The following is a 24504-nucleotide window of genomic DNA, read 5'->3' on the forward strand; positions in this document are numbered from 1 at the left end:
ACTATGTACTTGGGGAACTAGCTTAGCAGGTGTTAAAACTTAGTTAAGTTTCTTGACATATTTATTAAAAAAGTATACCACGTTTCTAATACAGTCTCCTAAAATGCTTCTTCAGTAGCACAAGTATGTGCTTAACAAAATATATTCATTTAAAATATTCTATATAGTCCATAGCATGGTCTGGCGATTGTATAGGCACTTAATTCTTTCAATCCTTTTTTCAGCAAAATGGTACGCTTAAGGTCATTAATCTTAACGAAAAATAACTTTGCCAAGCATACTTTCCCCCTTGATTGCGATAAATTGCTATTTAATATGTTAACATAGTCAATACCAGTCGTTGTTCCATCAATTCTAACTTTCCAACACCTTTCTTAGATCAGCAGCTCCAAAGCATTATTGAACCGCCACCATGTTTAACGGTAGATTGAACATTTTGTATATTGAGAAGATCTGACGATTTACACCTTAAGCAATTTACACTCTTTTCTATATCTAGCTATTACTTGTTTAATATTCATATATTTGATGTTATATATTCATCTACCTAAAGACTCAAATGATTATTGCAGTTAATATACAGAGTGTTATGTAACTGATAGTACAATCCGATGATTCTACGAGAAAAAATAAGTCAAAAATGTAGAATAAAATTTTTGCATTTGAGACTTTGTTTTCCAAAAAAATCGAATTTAAAAATCTGCTTGGTACATTTGACCAAGTTTTAACTCAACAGATTTCATTGTAGACCGTCCGGAATAGTAAGCACATTCTTTTATCTCATGCACTCGTTGTTCGATTTATCTATAATAGTATAAAAATATTAAGAACGTTTATTAACATGAACAATACAGTGAAGTCCGCTAAGTTGAGACTTACAAGGAAGGTTTTTATAGGTGTCCGCCTACGATTGTTTTGATTTTTGGATATGTTTTAAAGAACCGAAAAATAAGATATACGTATTTTTTTATTTTGGCTCGTTTTCGTATTTAGGGGATGAAACGACCCCCTAAAGTTTCGGCTATAATAGGTTATCTCGAAAACTATCATAAATAGAAGAAAACTTTTTAAGGAAAAGTTTCATGGCTTTTTATGAACAGATAACTGCTAGCCATAAATTTTCCAAAAAATAATTTGTTTATAACATTATTTTTAAAATAATCACAATTCACATAATAACAAAAAAGAACATAAATCTTTTTCTGAATCTATTAATGTATTATATACTATGTTGGCCTCTTACATTCTTGCATATTTTAATATTGTACATATGCACCGCGCGTTAATATCCATTACGACATCCGGTGTTTACCATGTATACTAGGCATTAATAAAGTTATTTAAAGCTTACAATATTAATAAAAATTATATTAGTACCTACGTATTAATATGCGATACAGATGGTAAGGAATGTAATAAATATAAATTAATTTCTGTTACTAGAAACATGATTGGTGCAATTATATTTTACGTGTATGTTAGGTATGTATATGTGGTATAAATTTATAATCTGAATTTTTTATAAGTGGCACGAATTTATGGAATGACCTAATAATTGTGATTTTAATATTGTGCACTTTACCTCAGTCGATGTGTATCTGTAAAAAAGAGCAGTTTAAATGAGTTATCCTTTGATTGCATTACTATAAAGGTGGTATACGAGGATCCAGTAGGAAATCCATATAGCTACTGGTACATGCAGTTCAGAGGTCGATGTAAAGAGCGCACGGAAAAGCTGTTCACGTGCTGTTATTCTTACCACGAACACTGTTTTCGCATTTTGCTGAAGGCCTGTTAATTTAATTTCACACTGACAGCCTTTGCTGTCGTTTCTGTAGTTATTTCGCGAACCTGTTTGCAGCGTGATGTGCCTCCGGCTAGCCTGATATTCATACCCGGTTGCGGTAGTTTAAGTGAAAGAAAACCGTGAACGTTCTGGAATTTCTAGTTATTTTCAGGTAAACCTTTTTTTATTATTTGTGTGATATCACTTGTAGAATAATTGTTTTCAACGTAATTATTTTCTCTTTCAGAAATATTTGAAATTTAAAAGTGTTTAAAGTTCTTCGTATCTTCTATAAACATCACAGTGTTGTTCGGAACCAAATTAACATTTCTGGAGTTCGAGGTTATTAAAGCATTGGTTCAAAAATTGAAATTCGTTCTAAAAAAAATGTAATAGCATGTAATGGTAAAAACAATTTATTTAATATTTTTTGATATAGTAATAGAAGGTTTAGAATCCCTTGAAAAGTGGGCCCGAGGGCTGCAGTCCCCTGACTTCCTCTCGATCCAGCACTGGTATTTTTCTATTTTTTCATAATATAAAAATACATACTTAGAATAGATGTATTTAGAGAGAGAAGCCTGTTTTATGCAGTTTGAAAATAAATTTTCTTTTCAGAAATAAAACACTTTTCTAAAGCACACTTCAAGAAATTTAACTATTTTCAATATTTGAAATTTTTACATGATCATTAAAGAATGCCAAATTAAACCAATATTTTTAGAGCAGTTTTAACCTTTAGCTGGCACACTGGATCAGAATAATATGGCGGAGCACACTAGGACGTTTAAGAGCCCAACCACTAAAATATTTCCTGCAAAGAAGCTATTCATTATTTTAATTTGAAAAAATTCTTAGATAATCTTTGAAAGTTGTTTAAACATATTCCACAGTTAATTTTAGTAAAATTAAATACTAAATATAAAAAAAAAATTAAAAAACGTAGCAAAATCGAAGAAATGAGTTTTCACAAAACATTCATAACTTTTTCAAATTTTCGTATAAAGAGCTAAAACTCTAGCTGGACACTTTTGAAATTGAACATTTTAAGGGAAAAAATCGTACAAACGATGTGAATTCAAAAAAGGTATTTATTTGGAAAATTGAAGGGACGAATTTCAGCCAAAAATGGCTTAACACGTTGGCGTTCTTGCCCAGGACGCCAGCCAGGGCCGGCGTGACCTTTTGCGGGGCCCGGTTCCAAAATTTTGCGGGGCCAGAATACAATATGTTAGTTTCGACAGTTTTTCGAAAATATCTCGAAAACTAAGGCCGAGCGGTAGTTATATGTATAGGAAAAAGTTGTTCAAAATATTGATTCGCGATTCAAGATTCATGTCAGTGTGCAGCAAGTTGTCATCGATTAGTGGATTATGCGATTGCATTTTCCACACACAGCCGAATATTCAATCTACTATACAAGGGCTCCTGCAAAATGTCTGATGAGTTTTCGTAGACCGCGGGGCCTTTCAAAACGCGGGGCCGGGTTCCAGCGAACGCGCTGAACCTGCCTCGCGCCGGCCCTGACGCCAGCGACAAGACATCTCGTTACTTTCTTTACTTGCCGTATTTGTTTCTGCGCGGGCATTGTTTCGTAGTTGGCTTCCGCGAAGACCTTTTTCTTTTAGACCAGGCCCTCCAAGCTCCACTCTTGTGAATTTGATGCAAATTTTAACTCGGCGCAGAAAATCCAGGTGGCGCTGATGTCGCTTTTCTACACGCATACCTTGTGTCACTGATTTGAACATACACAACTAAAGATATCGTGACGTCATGTCGCCTCGTTTTTCAATTGTTTCAAAATTTAAAGAGACTGAAGAAATATGGCGCACAGTGAGTGACAGAATATTCAGGTTCGTGAATTCCATTATTATAATTATTACTATTGCTATTATTATTATTTAAGAAGATATTTTTTTAAATTTTTTCTAGGTTTTTAGGTTGTTCAATAACTTCTGCTGATAAGATGCAGCAACAGGAGGAGAAGATAGAAATTAAGTACAGAATTTTTTAAAATTGTTACTGAAAGCATTAACTGTTTACATTGCTGTTTTAGTAATATATTTAATTTTAATTATTAAAATGTATCTTTAAAGAAAGAGGAAGGAAATATGCAGCATCAGAGGGTGTATTAACGAAAACAGCAGGATGTTCTTCTTCCCCCAAGAGAGAAAGAATAAGAAGAGGATGGCGCAGTGGATGAAAGTATGTGACAACCCAAAGTCTGTGCTTTATGTAAATAATTGTTAATGAAAATATTTATTACAGAGGCTGTAATAAATATTCCATGGCAGAGGCTGCCTCTATTAAAATAGAGCAACAAGATACATGGATTCAAATGAAAAGAAGAAGAAGAAGAAGAAGATTGTAAGTATTCAGTTCACATGGTATTAAGTATAATCTGCGAGCAGAGTGTGTGTTTTATTGTATGTATGATTGTGATTAATTGTATATTATTATTGATATATATATATATGTATATATATTGTTAGAAACTAGACACACTTAAGGCTTAATATATATGTTTATTAAATACTAAATTAAATACCATAAATGAAAGGTTCATATTCTATAAGCTTATATAAACAAGAAACGTGATCGAGCATCGCCATAACTTGTGCTTCTTCTTGTATAGACAACCTAATAACGATCTCCGCAGAGGGCGCTCGCGTTTAGAAAAAGAAAGAAAAATGAGAGAGCACATTTACAAATTCAAAGTCACATTCTCAACACGCCTTCTTGACTTTGAATTTCATAACCAAAAGATAAAAACATACATACATATTATTTGATATCGATAAACTTAAGACCTAGCGCTTCACGAAACGATTCTTTAACTCTACCGAGTGACTTGGTAAGAATATTGGCAATCTGTTCTTTGGTACATATTTTCTTCACACAAATTAATCCTTTCTTCTCATAATCGGCAACAAAATGATAACTTATATCTATGTGCTTAGAGTTTTTAGAGAATTTTCCTTTTCGGACTAGTATTATAGCACCACTATTGTCTTCGTATACACTAATCGGATTACTAATGTCTATATCCAACTCTGATAAGATGCAAGTGCGTAATATTCTGCGTGAGTTGATGCCCTTGAAACTATTCTTTGTTTTTGGGATTTCCATAGAACTGAGTTTCCAAATACTCGTAATAAGATCTCGGTTGTAGACTTCCTGTCCACAATATCTGCAGCCCAATCTGCATCCACGTATGCATCGAACTCTTCACCTTGTGTGTAACTGGAACTACATATAAGCTAACTTAATCGAACGTGTATGATATAAATATATTAAGACGCGCAGAGCATATTTAAAATGTGTGTGAGTATAACAATTCTGAAAGCGACTGAGATAGTTCACAGCAAAGGAGATATCTGGACGTGTTCCAGAACCAATATATAAAAGAGCGCCAATTAGATTTCTATATTTTAATTTTCCTTCTACTTCATCTTCGGGTTCCAGTTTCAAATTTATTTCCATAGGAGTTTTGAAACCTTTAGATTCTAACACACCATATTTCTTAGCAAGTGTTTCTATATACTTTTGTTGACTTAGTAGTATTTCTCCTTTCTCGGTACAATGCATTACCTCAATTCCTAGATATTGCTTGATATTGCCTAAGTCTTTCATTCGGAAACGACTGTTTAACATTGATTTGACTTTATCTATAACTGATTTGCTTAAACATAAGATTAACAAATCATCCACCCCAAAATCCCGACACCCAAAATCCTGACAGGCCAAAATCCCGATATCCAAGATCCCGACAGGCCACCGTGGTAATCACGTCTTCCGAATTTTGGGATAATACCACGACATATGTAATATAAGGAAATAATAAACACAATTTACAAAGTAACATATTTATTGGTATTAATTAGTGTAGTTATTAGGGGGGTCTGGGGGGCACAGCAAAACGAATTTAATATGTTACTATTCAACCGAATATTTTCTATTTCGTTAAGTTCTCACCGTGCACAGTGAACGCGTACATAAAATCTTTAAAAAAATGTTTATTGACATTGTTTTTGTTGATGCGCTGCCATAATAATATTAAATATGATGTCTGTTAACTGTAAGAAACCACACAAAAAAAATCAGCTCGATTCTGACAGGAGTTACACTTCCGAATATTTACCATAAATCCACAAAACTAAACTAACCTAACCTAACCTTACAAAAAGTTACACAGAACTACCCTAACCTAATCTTCCAAAAAGTTACACAAAACTAACCTAACCTAACTTAATAATAAATGCCAATAGTAAATCCACAAATCTAACCGAACCTAACTTGACCAAAATACTTCGTACTACACCAGTGTGGCAATAGATACACAAAACTACTCTAAACTTATGAAAAATACTCAAATCTAACCTAACCGAACATAAACTTATGAAAGTCACTCAAAACCAACCGAATCCGACATAACCTAACTTCTCAGATATACACAGTACTAACCTCACCTAATAAAATATACACAAAATTAACCTCACGTGTGCAAAGAACCACAAAATCAAACCGACACAATCTAAATACCAAAAACTAACTCAACCACGCCACACAACAAAACTATCCTAACCTAATCAAGAACACGGAGTTTTGGATGTCGGAATTTTGGGTGTCGGGATTTTGGGCTGTAGGGATTTTAGCTGTCGAGGTTTTGGGCTGTCGGGATTTTGGCTGTCGGGATTGTGGGCTGCCGGGATTTTGGGCTGTCGGGATTTTGGCTGTCGGGATTTTGGCTGTCGGGATTGTGGGTGACGGGATTTTGGGTGTCGGGATTTTGGGTGCCACCGCTACGTACAATATAGCATAAGTTTTAAATCCATTAATCTCTCTCATATACATGCAATAGTCATAATTTGACCTTATAAATCCTTCGCTTTCCATGAAATTGTCAAAACATTCGTACCAATCACGGGGACTTTCCCTTAATCCGTATAACGCCTTCTTAAGCAAACATACCTTGTTAGCATTTACTTTGTATCCGTCTGGTGGATAAACATAGACTTCCGATTTGCGCCATTAAGAAATGCCGCTTGTACATCCATTTGTTCTAACTTCCAGTGTTTGACACATACGACTGATAACAGCACTTTTAAGGTGCTTATTCTTGCGACTGGTGAATAAACTTCTTCTTCTTCCTGATATATTTGCTGGAAACCCTTGGCCACTACACGAGCCTTATACTCACCATTCGACTTAATTCTGTAAATCCACTTTACTTCTATAATTTTCTTATCTGACGGTGTATTTACTACAGTCCAGGTTTCATTTTCTTGCAAGTTACGCAGTTCACTTCTCATTGCATCTTCCCATTTAGCAGAATCCTGCAAATTTATTGCTTCTTCATACGTTTCAGGCACCAAAGCATTGCAATAATTTACGTATACTACGTGATCATCAAGTCTTTTGGGCAATTTTATTATTCGTTTAGGTCGTACTGCCTTCTCTGATTGTTCAGAGTCTGTATCTCTGTTTACTCTATTCTCGTCCTCATTTCTATCCTGAGTTTGTATATCTTCTTTCTCTGTGTTTTCTTCCTCTATATCTTCTTGGGACTCTAAATTTCTGAAACTAATCTGTCTGGTGGTACTTTCAACAAATTGCACGTGACGACTAATTTTTATTTTATCCTGCACTAATATTTTGTATCCAATTGACGTATATCCGACAAGAATGCCTTTTACTGCCTTTGGATCAACCTTTGACGATATACACTCTTCAGGGGTTCTAACATATGCGATAGTTTCGAACAGACGCAGATTTGACACATTTGTTCTTTTATTAAAAAATATCTCGTAAGGAGTTTTAGAAACTTTTGTGTTGGCTAGAAGCCTGTTACCTATGTAAGCAGCCATATAAATGCATTCAGGCCAATATTTCTCATCAATTTTTCCTTCACTTAAGAGGCAACGGGCTCGATTCATTATAGTTCGATTATATCTTTCGGCAACTCCATTGAGTTCATGCGTATACGCAGGACCAAGTTTCAAACAGATACCTTCTTCTTTGGCAAGTTTGAAAAAGTCTTTGTTCAAATACTCCTTACCATTGTCGCAACGAATTTCCTTTATTGTTTTTCCTGTTCGATTTTTCATTAATTTTATATATTCCAGGAAACGACTATAGACCTCACTCTTTTGCTTTATACAATAAACGACAGCGATTTTACTGAAGTCGTCTATAAATGTTACAAAGTACCTTTCTCCGTTACAACCTGTTTGCGTAATTAGTCCATGAACATCCGAATGGACAATTTCGAGTATATCATTTGCTCAAGTACGATTATTCTCAAATTTCAGATTTATCATTTTGTTTTCTAGACATATCTCACATTTTTCAAAATTCTTTTCAACCTTTTTTGGTAATCCTTCTGCCAATTGTACTTCACAGAGATGCTTCAAATCCCTAAAATTTATGTGCCCCAATATACGATGCCATTTTTGTATATTGGTCATTTGCAGTGAGGTATTATAGGAATTTGTTTCATTGGGTTTATAATCAGCAACCCTTCCACTCAATTCAAATAATTTGTTATTCCTGGTAGCTGTAGTAATCAATTTTCTACAGTTATTGTAAATTTTTGCCGTATTCTTTTGAAAGGTAACAAAGTTATTTTGGTTGACAATACATGATACACTTAATAGGTTTTGTTTTATTTGAGGTACAAAAAAAACGTTCTTTATATCAATTCTCTCCTTTCTTCCAGCAATATCAAAATAGACAGCTATGTGGCCTATTTTGTTGGACATTAGTGAAAAACCATCACCTACTTTTATGTTAGTGGGGTTGTCCAAGTCTCTTGATTCATAGAAATGTTTACCAGTACTGATTATGTGGTCTGAACATCCACTGTCTAGAAGCCATTTAATATTTGACTCACCAATATTTCTATTTGCTTATTTAAACTCGATGACATAACTTCTACTATAATGGTATTTCTTTGTATCTTATCCTCAACCTTTGAATTTCCAGCTAATCTTGTCGTATAATTCCTATTTCTTGAACCATTTGAATTCCAGTTTGAATTTTCTCTGCAGTAAGCCTGAGTGTGCCCCAGTTTGTTGCACTTGTAGCACTTTCTTTCTTGAAATCTCATATTATTTGATTGATTGCCTCTGGAATGTTTATACTGCACTCGCTGAAAATTATGTGACTGAAAACTCTTATTAGGTTTAGGCAACTTTGAGTTAAACACATGTGTATCATATTTTGGGTTATCAGTATCAGTCTTGCTTGAACGTTTTTGAAACTCTAGTTGTAATTTTGATTTTACATACTCTACAGTTTTCTCCCTTTCTGGTAAAGCGTCAACTATGTCTACAATATGTGACAAATTATCTGGCAATGTTAACAAAAGATAGTTTAATTTATCCGCAGTGCTCACGACTTTGCCTGAGTTTCTTAGCTGATTTATTAAGGTTTCAAATTCGTTAAAAAAATCGGTTGGATTTTCACCTTCCTTCATTTTTAAATCCAGTATCTTTCTTTTACACAGCAATTTAACTGCAATACTTTTAACAAGATAAACTTCATCAAGTTTATTAATCATTTGTTTGGCCGTGTCTTGTGTTATAATTAGTTCCAACTGCGTATTTGTCACGCTGTTCACGATATAATTTTTTGCTTTTACCTGTCTTTTTTTCCACAATTCCTCAGATATCGTATCTGGCCTTTCATCATATAAGATCGCTTCACTACAATCTTTCATTTGGAGAAATAGATTTAATCTGAACTTCCATTTATCGTAGTTGGAACCGTCGAACACTTGCAGCACAAAGTCACTTTCTTCACGTGTCATCTTTTCTTGAAAAACACGTAGTCCAACCTTTTTCTACTTTTAAACCTCACTATTAACCACGGACCTTTGCTACCATGTTAGAAATTAGACACATTTAAGGCTTAATATATATGTTTATTAAATTCTAAATTAAATACCATAAATGAAAGGTTCATATTCTATAAGCTTATATAAACAAGAAACGTGATCGAGCATCGCCATAACTTGTGCTTCTTCTTGTATAGACAACCTAATAACGGTCTCCGCAGAGGGCGCTCGCGTTTAGAAAAAGAAAGAAAAATGAGAGAGCACATTTACAACTTCAAAGTCACATTCTCAACATATATATATATTTATTATATTTTTGTAAAAATTTAATATATTTTCTTTATTATACATATATTGTTGTCATTTTTCCCTTTTCATTATTTTTATTTTTCAAAGTTTCGAATAAGTAAGAGCATGCACACGTATATAAGGACCATGTGCTTGTGTGTGTGTGTGTACCTCACCAATATCATTTATATGTGTTTGTATCGACACCAGCGCCGCCTGGATTTTCTGCGCGAAACTAATTTTCATTACAGCATGAAATACGGGAGTTTGGAAGGTCTGTTTTAAACCGTGGCGGTCAACGTGTTAAATTGTAGCTGAGTTAGCTGAGGTCGTCTCATACCCTACAGTGTCAGCTAAGAGTTAAATATACTATACAAAGTTCGCATATATTCAATGAATTAAATCACATATCCTTACTACTTTGGCTGAAATACCAATCGTAAAATAATTTGGTCCCTTTACAACACGCTTGTCACAGCCGACTCTAGTACTAGCCATGCTGAAGTAAAAATGGCAACACCGCGGGAGTCCGATCTGAATATATCAACACCTACCCTACTCTATCTGCCTCCCGGACTCCCAGACTCCCAGCCAATCAACGTCGTCAGACTCTCGGCTACTCTCTGGACTTCACATAACTTCTTTGGTTTCGTTCTAATAATTTCGCTTGTTCCAAGGTTTTTATTAACTTATATACATGTTTATCAATTCCTAAATGTTTCAATTTGATCCAAAGATGGTTCCATTTTGCTTCATACCTAAATTTTCTTGAAACCACTGTAAATATTTCAAATATCATGCTTCACAACACCAACTTCGAAAGTACACAAACTTTATATCACATTTATAACAATTTTATACTACCACATCACTTCTATTTGCCATAGTTGCAACGTTTATATATTGTTTATACATAATTAACACAAAATAGTGTATATTACTACAGTTTTTAATTAAAAAAGACGTTAATTACAATTCCGAGCACAGGACTCTGTTTTTGAAAATAGGACTCCCGATTGTCACATGAGCGGTGTTGCCACATTGTTCAGCATGGCTAGTACTAGAGTCGGCTGTGGCTAAAAGTGTAACTAGTTACAGTTACAAGTTACCAATTCTAAAAAGTAACTCGTTACAGTTACAGTTATTGAAGAAAGGAACGAGTTACTTGACAGTTACTTTTTTGGAATAAAAATAAAAAATATAAATATGTCGAAGGACCCCGGACTACTGATAAATTTATTTTCTTGCTACAATTATAATTCTATAAAGTTACGCATAATACTCAATAATATCCAATATTTTACTCAAAATTTTAATAAAAGTTTTTATGGTAATTATTGAGATTAGGTTACACCTCACCGATTTTGATGAAATTTAAAACTCAACATTTTGAACAACTTTTTCCTATACATATAACCGCCGCTCGGCCTTAGTTTACGAGATATTTTCGAAAAACTGTCGAAACTAACACATTGAATTCTGGCCATCTGTGTTCGTCCGTGACAACGTACGCATTAGTATGGGATCGCCGCTTTTCTACTGTATCTGCAGGCAACACCACGGCGACCGATGACTAATATATACCTTGTGTACTTCTGCATTCATGATTTCAATGTATCGTAGCTATGATGGCAGCTGGGAATTTAATATAGCCTAACCTAACCCAATCTACTCTACCTAATCAGTGAATTAAGTTAGGTTAGGGTAAAATGATATTCTGGTCGCCTGACGGCGACCAGACACATACTGAGATTCAAAATCATGAAAATTAGTTAAATTTAATTTTTAACCGACTTCGAAAAGGAGGAGGTTACTCAATTCGATCAGTATGTATTTTTTTTTTTTTTTTTTTTTCTTTTTTTGTGTGTTCACCGATTTCTCCGAGATGGATGGACCAATCGGAACGAAACCTTTTGCATCTTGTAGGGTATGTCTTCCGATTGGTCCCATTGAAAAAAAATTTTTCATTTTTTCATTGTTATTGCAAAATACAGAAAGTTTTTAATGTCAACATTGGGCGATTTCAATGACCTTTTAACATGTTATCGGGGACATGATTCTGAACAACTTTTTCATTATGCATAATTAACGGAAAGCTTTAGTTTCCGAGATATACGTGAAAAACTATTGTTACTACTACATTGAATTCTACGTCTGCCTACGTGTCTCTACCGGTGTATGAGTCAGCATGCAGTCGCCGATTCTCTACTGTTTCTTGTATACATGGATACTCTCCAAGGCATGTACCGATTGCGATGAAACCTTTCACATCTAATAGGAGATATTTCCGCGATATCTCACTTACAAAAATTTATGCAATTTGTTATTGTTAATAACTATTGTTATAACTTGTATGGAACTTGTTATCGTTAAAAACTATCGTTATTGCAATTAACCAATAAGAGCGGTAAACCACCTACAAATACTGCTCGTTCCACTAAAAAGTGTGAAATAAAATAATTTTTAACAAAAAATACAACCGACTTCGAAATGCACTAAAAAGTATGAAATAATTTTTACTTCATTTATACAAATACCCAAACACTATTAATAAAACCTATTTACTCGTTAAATAGTATACTAAATACATTTCAACCTTTTCGGAGGCGGCGCAAAATTAAAAATACCCGAATATACGACGCTGCCAATAACGATTTGATAGGTTGCCGACGACTGAACTAGGATCTTCCTAGTAGAAGAAAGTTTTTAATTTTGCGTCGCCTCCGAAAAGGTTGAAATGTATTTAGTATACTATTTAACGAGTAAATAGGTTTTATTAATAGTTGTTGGGTATTTGTATAAATGAAGTAAAAATTATTTCATACTTTTTAGTGCATTTCGAAGTCGGTTGTATTTTTTGTTAAAAATTATTTTTTAAGCCCACCCGTAATAGATGTATATATGTATATGTTGATGTCGTTCGCCGTGCCACTGCCTACAAAAACAGTAGAAAAGCGGCGATCCCATACTAATGCGTACGTTATCACGGACACACACGGATGGCCAGAATTCAATGTGTTAGTTTCAACAGTTTTTCGAAAATATCGATCTCGAAAACTAAGGCCGAGCGGCGGTTATATGTATAAGAAAAAGTTGTTCAAAATGTCTAATTTTACAACATATTTAAATTTCATAAAAATCGGTGAGGTGTAACCTAATCTCAATAATTACCGTTTTTATTGCATTTTAACGGTATTTGGTATTCAATTATGTCGTCAATGAGGTGTCCTCTTTGTGGCGTTATGACGGAACCACCGACGCTAAACATCCGTTCAACAGATGCACTATTCGGAAGTGCCATGTTATATTTTATAAAATGTTTCTTGATTGCACTGTAATCGTTTAACATACTGATATTGCAGTTACTCGATTTTAAGAACCGATACAATTCTTCTTGTACAGACTCAATTTCTTTGGTTTACTTGTTAAAAACAAAAAAGTCATCGTGGTCGTCGAGATTTTGTTAAAAAATTGGGGAACTCTCAGCAGAACGAATTCCTAATAAATCTTCTAAATAGGGACATTTTTCGTTTTATTATGAAGATTGAAATATATATAAAGTAACTTTTAAACTAACTATTGAAATAGTTACTAGTTACCAAAAATATGTAACTAAAGTTAAGTTACAGTTACAGACGGAAAAAAAGAACGAAGTTAAGTTAGAGTTACCGAAAATAAGTAACTGTAACTGTAACTTCGTTAAAAATAACGAGTTACTTCTCAATCCTGTATACAAATTACGAGAAAATTCATGCAGGGAATGCATAAAATAAATGGATTACATTCTTGAAGAACGTAGACGGGTTAAAATATCTATTTGAATTTTGCTATCAGCCTTTAGCGTTACATACAAGATCAGAGGGTTTTACAGCGCATTCTTTTTTGCATCGTTCGCGAAAACAGGACCCTACCGATACCTGTTTTAGTACCGACCCTGCGAATCCCAAAGAATTTCGATCTTCTGGTTAAAATCTTGTTTCAAGTACCTTAGGGATAAATAATCCAACCATCCCCTTGTAACATATTGTCGAGTGTGACTCGGTCAGGTCTTCGATCGCCAAATTTGCACTTGCCTTTTCTTAGTTTCGACCACAATGGTGGTATAAGGAAAAACTAACAATAAGTCATACGTCCTTGTTGATAAGTAAATTATTGTTATTTCTTCATAAACAAAGTCAGTATGTAAACAATGTATAGGTATCCATTAATCTAGCTATTATCAAAGTATTAGGTAAGTTTATTTATTTACAATGAATGACTTAAAAATATTGGAATGGATTATTTAATGTCATCAGTGCCGGGTTAAGAGAATATCTTAGGGAGCTACAGCCCCGACCTCCGCTTTGCAGGTGCCCTCCATTTACTATGTCAAAAGATATTGAATGAAATTTTGTTGAACATTGCCTTTTTTTACGATTAAATGTTATTTAATTTTATTTACATTCAATTTCAATTTTTGAACCATGTTTATCAATCAAGGGAGTCATTAAAGGTTTGATAACCCCGGGCCCCGGAATTTTTAAACCGGTTCTTATTAACCTAATAAGTCAAATTAAAATTTTTTATATTTAATCAAATGTTTGCGTATATAATGGTTACTACATTAGTAAATAAATAAATACTATATTTAACATATTCTTATGAATTTTTATTATTAAAATTAAAGATGCCGACCACTAAAATATTTCCTCCAAAAAAGCCATTCATTATTTTAACCTAAAAAAGCTCCTAAATAATTTTTGAAAGTTGTTTTAACATATTTCATAGCTAATTTTAGTAAAATTAAATATTGAATATGAAATAAAAAAATTGAAAAACAGAAAAATCGAAAAGGTCGTGGTTTCAAAAAAGATATTTATTTGGAGAGTTGAAGGGACGAATTTTGGCCAAAAAAGAAAAAAAGGCTGAGTTAGCTAGGGTCGTCTCACACCCAACAGTGCCGGCTAAGGGTTAATCTTTAAATAGCGGAGTCTGCTTCGATGGAGACCCAAGCTTATAAAACATGTACAGGGGTATATATATAATTTTTAAATGAAAGGGTTTTATAAATTGGAAGAATAATTTTTAAAGAAACAGTGTAAAATTTAAATTATAATTGGGACTGTTTTCATGGTCCGTTATCGGTGGGTTAATATACTATATGAGAACAATCATTGCTTCAAATTTATCCAATTCCAAAGTGAACAGCTAGAGATCAAACAATGATTGAGAGAGATCTCAAGCTAACAGGTTTAAATTGGAACTCATTAAAAATATAATCAGCCGGCTGACGGCATTAGTGGTCTAGTCGTGGCATGATACGGACCATGCAAAACGAAATTACTTCGGCCGCTGGGCCAACATGCTTATGGATAACAGGCTGTCAGCGTGCAAACCATTTCGGGTGAACATGGGGACACATTGTCACAGAAGAGACGCATAAGCGCACGCTAACGGGTCAGCTAGATAAAATGATTATCGACAGATTTTCCGGCTGTACCAGCGAAATTGACCAAGCTGCCAACAACGTTTAATCAATTACATTTTAGGTGTTATTTAATTAACAAATTAGTTAAAAGTTTCTTCTTAGTAAATTCAACGTACTAAGTGGATACAAATATTTGTTCAAATTATTTTATTTAAGAAAAAGTTACTTCTGATGTCACAAATTTCCTATACGTTGTGCGAGTTTATTTTGCATTGTATTTATTGAACAAGAAATTAATTATTATTTACTATAAAAAATTCATGTGTTTGGCACTAGTATAGACAATTTTTTTTACATTACTTTAAATTTATAGAATCTTACCTTTTTCTCTTTTTAATACTCCATTTCTATTTAGCAAGAAATTTGAAGAAAAAATAGTTCATATTCAGAAGAAATTGTGCCAATTTGGCAACGTAAGTACTGTTCTCCGCTCACAAGAAGTCTCGCGGAACGCTACAAAGGTACGAGAGGGTACCCAATGGACCCCTCTTCCGAGTCAAATGAAGTCGTATTGTCGATGGCATCCTTTCGGCAGGGACGTTGTAATCAGGTCACCCCCCGTGCACCTCGGGTTTTCTACATTCCACTTGTCTCAAAATACTACGCACACATCGATCAATCCCCTAATTTTACATGAGCCTAATTCGTAGATGCAGCCAATCATATTGTGGGGGTTATGAGCGGAGCATGGCGTCCTGGCGCCTGGGCCTCTCTTTCCTGTGGTGGTCGCAATGTGTCGCGCGTGTAACACCATCCTTTCTCGCAAGTGCTCCATCACGGGCCTTGCCAATACATACATATAGAAGATCTGAGAATATAGAACCCAGGCGTCTGGGGCAAGGACCGTCCACGTTAGTCCCACTGACGAATTCTAGTTGATGGTTCCCGAGACGAAACGCCATAATTTTTCCGCCGGCATCCTACAATATGTCACGGCCGCAAGTACGTGTGATTTAAGATCGGCGGACGCGACCAATAAGATTGCGTTATTTTCACAGGATTTTCTTGTTACCGGAAGACAGTAATTTCATCATATATTTTTCGCTCGTTATCAGGGCACAATTCTAAGCTTGTTTTGGATCTGTTAATTACTAGCGACGAAATAATAAGGCATATACAATAGGCCAATGGGAAAAAGGTAGTTAATAGACCTCATGAGAAAGCTGCACCTGTCCCTAGATTTAGTATCCACTAAGGTACACAGAGTGTACCATGATATGTAAATATAACTTCATTGTTGGATTCAACATACACACATGAGTAATAAAAGAAAAGTTTATACAAACACTAGTTACTGCAAATGTTTTATTCATTCTTTTGACAAAGCCAATTCTTCATTCCAGTAATGCAACGGAAGAGGGCGAGGGAGGAGGGCACCAATCGATACCCGACTAAAAGCTTTTTTTGGGATTTAGCAGAAACGAAGAAAAGTAGACGTAATATTATCATGATATTAATAAGGCATGAGAGAAAATTTCCTTGACCAACCCCCTCTTCACATTTCAAAATTATGATTGTCCCACTGCTCCATTTAGCTGTTTTTCTAAATAGGATGTCTTTACTATCATTTGAGACTCGTTAAGCTTTCAAAAGGGTTATATGGAGATGTACAATACAAGTATGAATCGAAATCATTTGCATGCTATCTACTATGCACGTAATTTATTATGTATAATTGGATTGTCACGTAGCTTCGTAAATTCTTTGTTTAACCGTTTTTGATGTAGCAGTAACAGGCCTACTAATTAACCTCCCTTGTACTTTATGCAAACTCTGGCTCCCAGCGCTTTTTCACCGCACAGAAAGGTAAGTAAAGAAGAGAGCTCTTAAACTGCTTTTCTTTTAAAGAGTACATAATGAAGCAAACTGTATGCCATAAGAGTTGACAGCTATTCTTTGCAAATCAATAACTACATTTACTGCTATGGATTTTATCCAACTTAAATTATGTTAAATTTCAAGATACTAAAGTTAAACTGTATTAAAAATGATGAAAGGCGTTTCGTCTCGGGAACCATCCCCACTAGACTTATCAGTGAGGCTGACGTGGACGGCCCCTGCCCCAGAAACCTGAGTTCTAGACTCACACAAATACGACGCAGGCTGCGATGGGCCGCTTGCGAGAAAGACAATGGCACCACTTACAAGCACAACACCTTGCAGCCATCACGGGAAGGTCAGAGCGCCGAGGAAATGATGCCAGGCTTAGTTCAAAAATGCCCACATACAAGGTGATCCTCTCGCAGTTGGACACAAAGGAACTGGCGACAATGAACCCCTTGACCGCACCATGAAGACAGGTTATTGTCAATAATGAGCCTTGCGGGGTTGGGAACCTGCTCTGCCGTTCCGAAGCTTTTCGCTTATACCGGCGGTGTTAAAGGGCGCACAACGCTAGATTCAATCTACCTCCAGCGCCACCTCCATACTAAGGGGCGACGGGCCGGAGCAATTCCGCTCATGGCAAGCCAATCATCGCACGGGGGGAAGACCCAACATCAGACTCTTCGTCAGCGTGTAAGTTTTGCTCTAGGACGCATTTACTTTATCAAGCTTACCTGAGTGGTCCCAGCTAACCCACCAGGCGTTTAACGTCCACAACCAGAGCCCCGTTTGCCACCGGTAAACCGGTGCCCGGACCACACCACGGAGAGGAGGGGTTGGCACATGTCACCGCTGGGGCTGGCTGCAAGGCCCCAACGGCATCTTTGTGGTCCGCACCATGAAAACACACAGAGTCGTCTCGGGCTGGGTAAGTCCCCGCTGGCACGTGACAATGCGGACTTCTTTATGGTGTGGTCAAGGAGTTCATTGTCGCCAATGTTCTTTTGTGTCCGGCTGCGAGAGAATCACCCTGTATATTACGCCGGAATCTCACCCGCCGTAAATGCCAATGCCCTGCTCAAGAGGGGGAGGGAGGCTCAAAGCGGTGTCCCTTATTATTTCTACAGGGTGATCCTCTCGCTACGCTACCTGAAAGGAAGTGCCGCCACAATAGAATGTAGAAGTCGACATCCTATTTCTGTCATCGCTTACTTAACCCCTGCAGTAAAAACGGCTGTGTGCGTGAAAATGTGTGTAATGAGCAGAAAAGTCCCATTTAAGCGCTGCGGAAAACAGAATATTTTCTCAACACATTTTCACGTACACAGCCGTCTTCGCTGCAGGAGCCATCTCGGTCAAGTAAGCGATGTCAGAAATGGGATGTCGACTACTACATTCTATTGTGGCGGCACTTCCTTTCGGGTAGCGTAGCGAGAGGATCACCCTGTACATAGTCGACAACGAAGTTGCGGAGGCTAAGCACTGAGCACCCACTCAAAACCCATGCGGTCCTATCTCTGAACTTCCGGCGGGCTGCGGGGGCTAAGCTTCCCGTCTACTCGTACAGAAAGGAGCCGAAACGAATCTTCACTTTCCTGCCTTGATTCCTCTGGTCAGCTGAAGTATGCTAGCCCCAAAACTGACGCGAAAGGCCCTGAAACAGAAAAATCCGCTGCCCTTCGCGGCGCGTGGCCACCCCGACCAGCTGAGGCATGATGACCCCACAGCAGGAGCAGAGTTGACTGAGGGATCCAAAAAACTAATATAATCTAACCCAACACGTGCAAAGTACATCCGGACAAAAACATTGGAGTTATTTCGCCAAAATGAGCGCCACCCAAGTGCATCTCTTTACAGTCATTGACATTGGACGAATTATAGATAGAAGTCAATATAGCATTTAACTAACCTTTTAAAACATGCTAAAGAGGTTCACCTTTATATACACATAATTTTTAGACGGATAAATTTTTAAAGTTAAAACTTGTATTTTTGAATTTTTCTCGTTGAATATTATTAAAATAATTCTGGATGTTGCAAAGTAAAGTTTAGCCCTTATTTCTATTAAATAAATATTTTCTAAGTAATCTTATAGTTCAATGATCGTTCACAAATTCAATGTTTTATGACACCCTGATACTAATACATGTATTACATGATTCTGGTACATTGCCAGTAAACACGTCGCTGTGAGTATTGAAGAGAAAGTGGCGTGGAAAATGGCGTAGATGGCGCTTACACGTTTAAGGTCGCCGTAAACGGTGTGTAACAAGAGTGTCGACGATGCATTCAGCTCTTTCACGGTGTTTTCCCGTCTCATTGAGACGAAGAGGATAGACCAAGGATGACAATAAAAGGGAAAAGCTGTTTTCGAGTGAAACAGAACGACGAAAAGTTTTAGATAGAGGAAAAAGAGGTAATAGAAAGACAGAGGGGCTATGTTACGGTGTCTTAGGTGGTAGATAGTGGTTTTATGGAAATTTTTCGTGGTCGAGAGCGCGCCTAATGCTCTGAATAATATTCCGTAGCCTAGCTCGTGAGGTCGTATAAAATAGGCCCCCTTTCAACAGCCCATGTGGTAATTGATGATCTTTTTATTCTGCTTGCACGATGCACCTTATTACACCGGAACACTTTTCTTTGGCCCTTTACCTTTCGGTCAGATTGCAGCAGCCCTGGCTTTATTTCAACGCGGCTTATTTATCTTCCTTCCCATTATTTCTCGCCGACTTGGTTTGTATATTACCGACCACGGCGAAGCACAGCTCGTATTTTGAGAAATCCTTGCGATTTCCATTTCACCGTAAGCAGCTGCTGTTGAATATTTCCATAGGTCGCTTAATAATTTTCAGCTGATGCTCGATTTACAGTTACGTCCGACTATTTATAGCCCTGACTGCGAATTCTGAATTGTTTAAGTATTTCTCGCTGGAATAAAAGATTTATCGGCAAGATTTACCATGGTGATAATTATTTGCACTCGTAATACTTTGAATTCTGTGCATTAGTTAACATTTAATGAATTTTCCTACCTACCTAGAACATACGTTTTAATTATTTTGTTATCTCCACACCTACTCATTTTCTAATTACATCAGCGACGCAATCATAATTTTTCGATAGGGGTGGGAGGGCAAAAAATATTTTTCATGCCTTATTAACCCTCGGTATATTAACTCATGGTGGACCATGGAGGGAGCCCTATTTTTAATTTATGTTTGCATTTCGTACTATTTTCGTTCTCTAAATTCTACATTGTTCCTTTAAAAATTATTCTTCCAACATATGAAACGTTTTTGTTTAAGAATTATATATTTAATTTTAGATTGACGTTCTCGTATATGTTTTGTAAATTTTGTAGAAGTTATTTAGTTTATTGAAAAACTACATGTAGCAATGTTCAAACAGCGCGCATTAAACGGCGTCGATGCACCATTTGCGGCTTAAAGGATTTCCGTATCATTCAGTGAAAGAAGTACAATTGAAAAAAAGTAGGATAGGAGAATACATTAAAGCAGTATAAAATATATAAAAAATTAAAGTATTATAAGTTGTACAATGTTTAAAGCGTAATTAACTAAAGTATCATTATATAATTACAGAAAAGTATTTTGCACCATTTGTGACCATAAGGGTATCATTTTTGACTAGTGCAATTTCAATTTGTGACCACTTGTGGAATTAGTAATACGAAAGGGTCATAGCAAAAATTGTGGCTTTAATTAATTAATCACTTTTATTGTTGTACAAATAATACAATATTTGGTATAGAAAATTAGGATTAAATTTTATTTAATTTTTTGTAGCAGCAGGTGTTACTTTTTCTGCTTTTTATTATTTGTAAAAAAATTTTGTTTCCTTTTCTTTCTTTATTCTGCATTATCTCCATCCGTTGAATCGACGTTATTTCCGCAGGAAGATGTTTAGGTTGCTCTTCGTTTATGCTTTAAAAATTTCATCAACTGTGTTTATTTATTTTAACGAAATGGACCTAAGAGTACGTAATATAAAATGCTGCAATAAATAAAACAACGGCCAGAAATATTGCAATGATCATAAATTGTGCATCTACCTTACTAATCGTTGAGGTAATTAGATGGATGACAGGGTAAGCTTGGCCCTCCTTAAAATTCAAACTAGTCTCTCTCGGTACAAATTATTGAAATAAATAAAGAATATAAAAAAATTCGTCAACATGAAACATCTCAATAAAGATGAATATTTGGACCAAAATACAATATGCAATGTAACTAAATGTCTTTAATATGTGAAATTATAAATAAAACTGTATTAGAATTAAGTGACACTAAGCACACGACACTGCTGATAAATCTATCGAACCAAGCCCATCCTATACAAAAATCCTAGTTACACCAGTGCCTGTGACACATTTGTGATTGATATCTCAAAAATACGAATTGTCATAGGTGGCATTACGACGAAACAAAGGGGACGTATTTTTCGACGAATTTGTTCATTTTTCGTGAAACGTCAAAGTGTGATTTTTATTCTTTACTGGAAGCCAGGCGGATTTATCATACATACAACGCAAAGGGTACGAAGGTGGTTTCGATCCTAGCTTTTCTTTACCGGCTGAACTGTCGTTGCCCGACTCGCGAAACAAACGTCTCGTACATCAAGGATCTCCTTGCCCCAAGCACTTCTACCACAGAAATCCGTTTCCCTTCCGTATTTGCACGACTCTTGTACTCGCCTCCCTCATCTACAGTCCCTCTCCCTCTGTCTGCTGATCTGTTCTATCGCCCGTTTTCCTTTCTGCGTATACTTTGTCTGTCGTCTTCTGCGGCTCTCCGCGAGAGGAACAAAGGTCCTCGAGACGAAGAAAGTTTTATTATTACCCGGAGGGTATCGCTGCCAGACACTACGTTCCAACAAGCCTCTCATATACGTTCTCAAATCTTCCAAGTAAGGTTTTGTTAATACACTTAAACGTACACGATCTAATTTAAATACTGTACTCTTAGTACTGTTATGTTCAATATAATAACCATGGGATGACGTGCAAAACAGGGATTGTATCTAGGTGAAGGATTATGTTCCTTATTGCGTATTCTGATAATTAATCGTTATCTTTCGAAAGCAGGACTAATGGCTCAAGTCTGATTGTGAATTGATCTTGGCGGCCTCGTGCAGCGAAACTGAGAAACTTCAGGCGAATCTTGTCTCTTCAACGTAGAGAACCAAGGACAGCACCATACTCAAGCACCTATGTATATTGACATAAAATGACTGAAATGTAATGATTTCGTAGTTCGAAGATTTTGAGATGAAGAAACATGATGTTTTTCTCCTAATTATTTTTCCATGTTTCAGTGCTACTCCGCTAGAGGTGCTAGCGTCACTCCTGTTGACTCAAAATAATGAAAATAACCATACACATTTCTTTAAAGGGGTTTCAGGGAGGTTTCTCTTCTTCAAGGAAGTTCAGTAATTGTTTAAACGTTGTATCTTCTGGAAATGAAAAGCAATCTTCACAGCAGTTTATGTATACCCTTATTGAAATTTTAACAACTATTTAGAATAATTACAACAAGATTTGTAATTAATTTGTATCTAAAATCGAGCTGTTGTTCATAATTATCTGACATGAAAACAGCAGAAGGTGTTTCTAGGAGCCTAACCTAAAAAAGCCATAAGGATATTAATGCTGTATATATTACATATGTGTCACCTTTTGCTCTTCCGCTTTTTAGCTCTTATGCGAAACTTTTCTTATGCGATACTGATATGTGAATCCGGAAATTTCCTTTTGTTCACTGAATTTTGTTATAAACAAATGAAACATAAAAGAATGCTGTTTTTTTCAGAAAAAAATCGATTCTGATGAAATTCGAAAGTGAACATATCGATATTTTGATGCTGATTTATGTTTTTGGGGTCATTGATTACAAATCTGGAATCAGATTTTCGAAAATCAATATGGCAGATCCAATATGGCTAACCAGAAATTAAAAATTTTCCTATCGCTGTGAAATTCTGTATGTACAGATTTCTCGGTTTGCTGATCGCGAATTCAAAATCTAAATTAAATTTCGAACCTGAATTTTGAAAAACTGATTCCAGATTCGTAATTAGCGACCCCATAAACCCATTATGCAAATAAAATTTAGAAAATTGTTTACACAGAAAAATTCGCGCACGAAAGGGTTGATTAGTATATTTCAAACTCTCATAATAAGGTTTCTCACTTTTGTATTTAAAATATTTCATAAGCTGCTTACTTTTTTAACACTGAATTTTAATGTTTCTTCTAAAATATTTAAAAATCTTAAAAAGTAATTATTACTGATATATTAGAAGTCCTTCGATACCATGTAACTTTTATAAATTAATATCCTTCACATTTTGATAAATTATGAAAATACTAAAGGCGATCGGATTACGTGACTCACTCCTGTATGTGTACGTATAAGTATAATAAATAGGCGAGATTTGTTTACTATGCACTCAATCGTTGCCTGCTTTGACCAAGAAAAGATGAATTGATCCTTAACGTCCGACAAGCGAAACTGCTCTCTTATTTGCCTGTCGGAAGTCAAGCACCAGATGCTCGTAATTATTTTTTATCGATCACGTCGTCCCGACATCGAATGTTTCAGGCTGCCAAAGATATAAAGGCACCGGTCCCGCTGAAAAATTTATGGAGGACTACATGATAGAGACTCATGTTTTATGAATGATCGCAGCTTAGATGTAGCAGCGTTCGACATCATTGCGAACGGATGGAGAGGAAACTCGAGGACTCCACGATGATTTCGTAACATTGTTTTATAAAGAGGATTGTTCGATCATCTGGAATAATTTGTATCGGAAATTAAAGATATTAGCTCGACTATAAATTACTTCGGCCATTCTTCTCTTCGAAAGTTCATTAGCATTAAAGTAATAGTACGGATACTTTACTTTCATTGCGACGTTTTTCTTTTAGAAATTAAGGATTAATTAAACTTTTACGCTTGCAAAGTATGAAGTTTTTAATTATACACGCATTTTGACACAATTCAATTCAGAAGAACTAATTGTAAACCAAATGCAAATTAACGAGAGATGTGCGAATATCCGATCCTCGGATCGGGTCAGGCGGACCCTTGAAAGTTTTTCCAGCACATAAATTCGCTCGGGTACCCGTATAATTGAAAGTAACTGAGTTCAGATCTGCAGTCGAGTTCGAATTTCGAAACGAGTTCAATTCTCAAGTTAATATTCGGGTCCCGGAATTGCGAGTAGCCGAACAAAATGTGCTGGACGAACTTTGGAATCCCGCCCGAACTCGAAAAAATT

The 24504-nt window shown here is 35.8% G+C and overlaps 1 long non-coding RNA gene across 2 annotated transcripts; it reads left to right on the plus strand.

The window, feature by feature from the left end:
* Positions 1-1820: 1820 nt before the first annotated feature.
* LOC117609907 (uncharacterized) lies at positions 1821-24504 on the plus strand. 2 transcript variants are annotated; one of them, XR_013062714.1, is made up of 6 exons: positions 1821-1958; positions 2034-3639; positions 3719-3784; positions 3883-3991; positions 4055-4153; positions 23823-24504. It is a non-coding gene; the product is annotated as an uncharacterized LOC117609907 (long non-coding RNA). The 2 variants fall into 2 exon arrangements; XR_013062713.1 differs by lacking the exon at positions 23823-24504 and adding an exon at positions 9821-9971.

Source organism: Osmia lignaria, chromosome 9, assembly GCF_051020975.1.
Source record: "Osmia lignaria lignaria isolate PbOS001 chromosome 9, iyOsmLign1, whole genome shotgun sequence".
Classification (NCBI taxonomy): domain Eukaryota; kingdom Metazoa; phylum Arthropoda; class Insecta; order Hymenoptera; family Megachilidae; genus Osmia; species Osmia lignaria.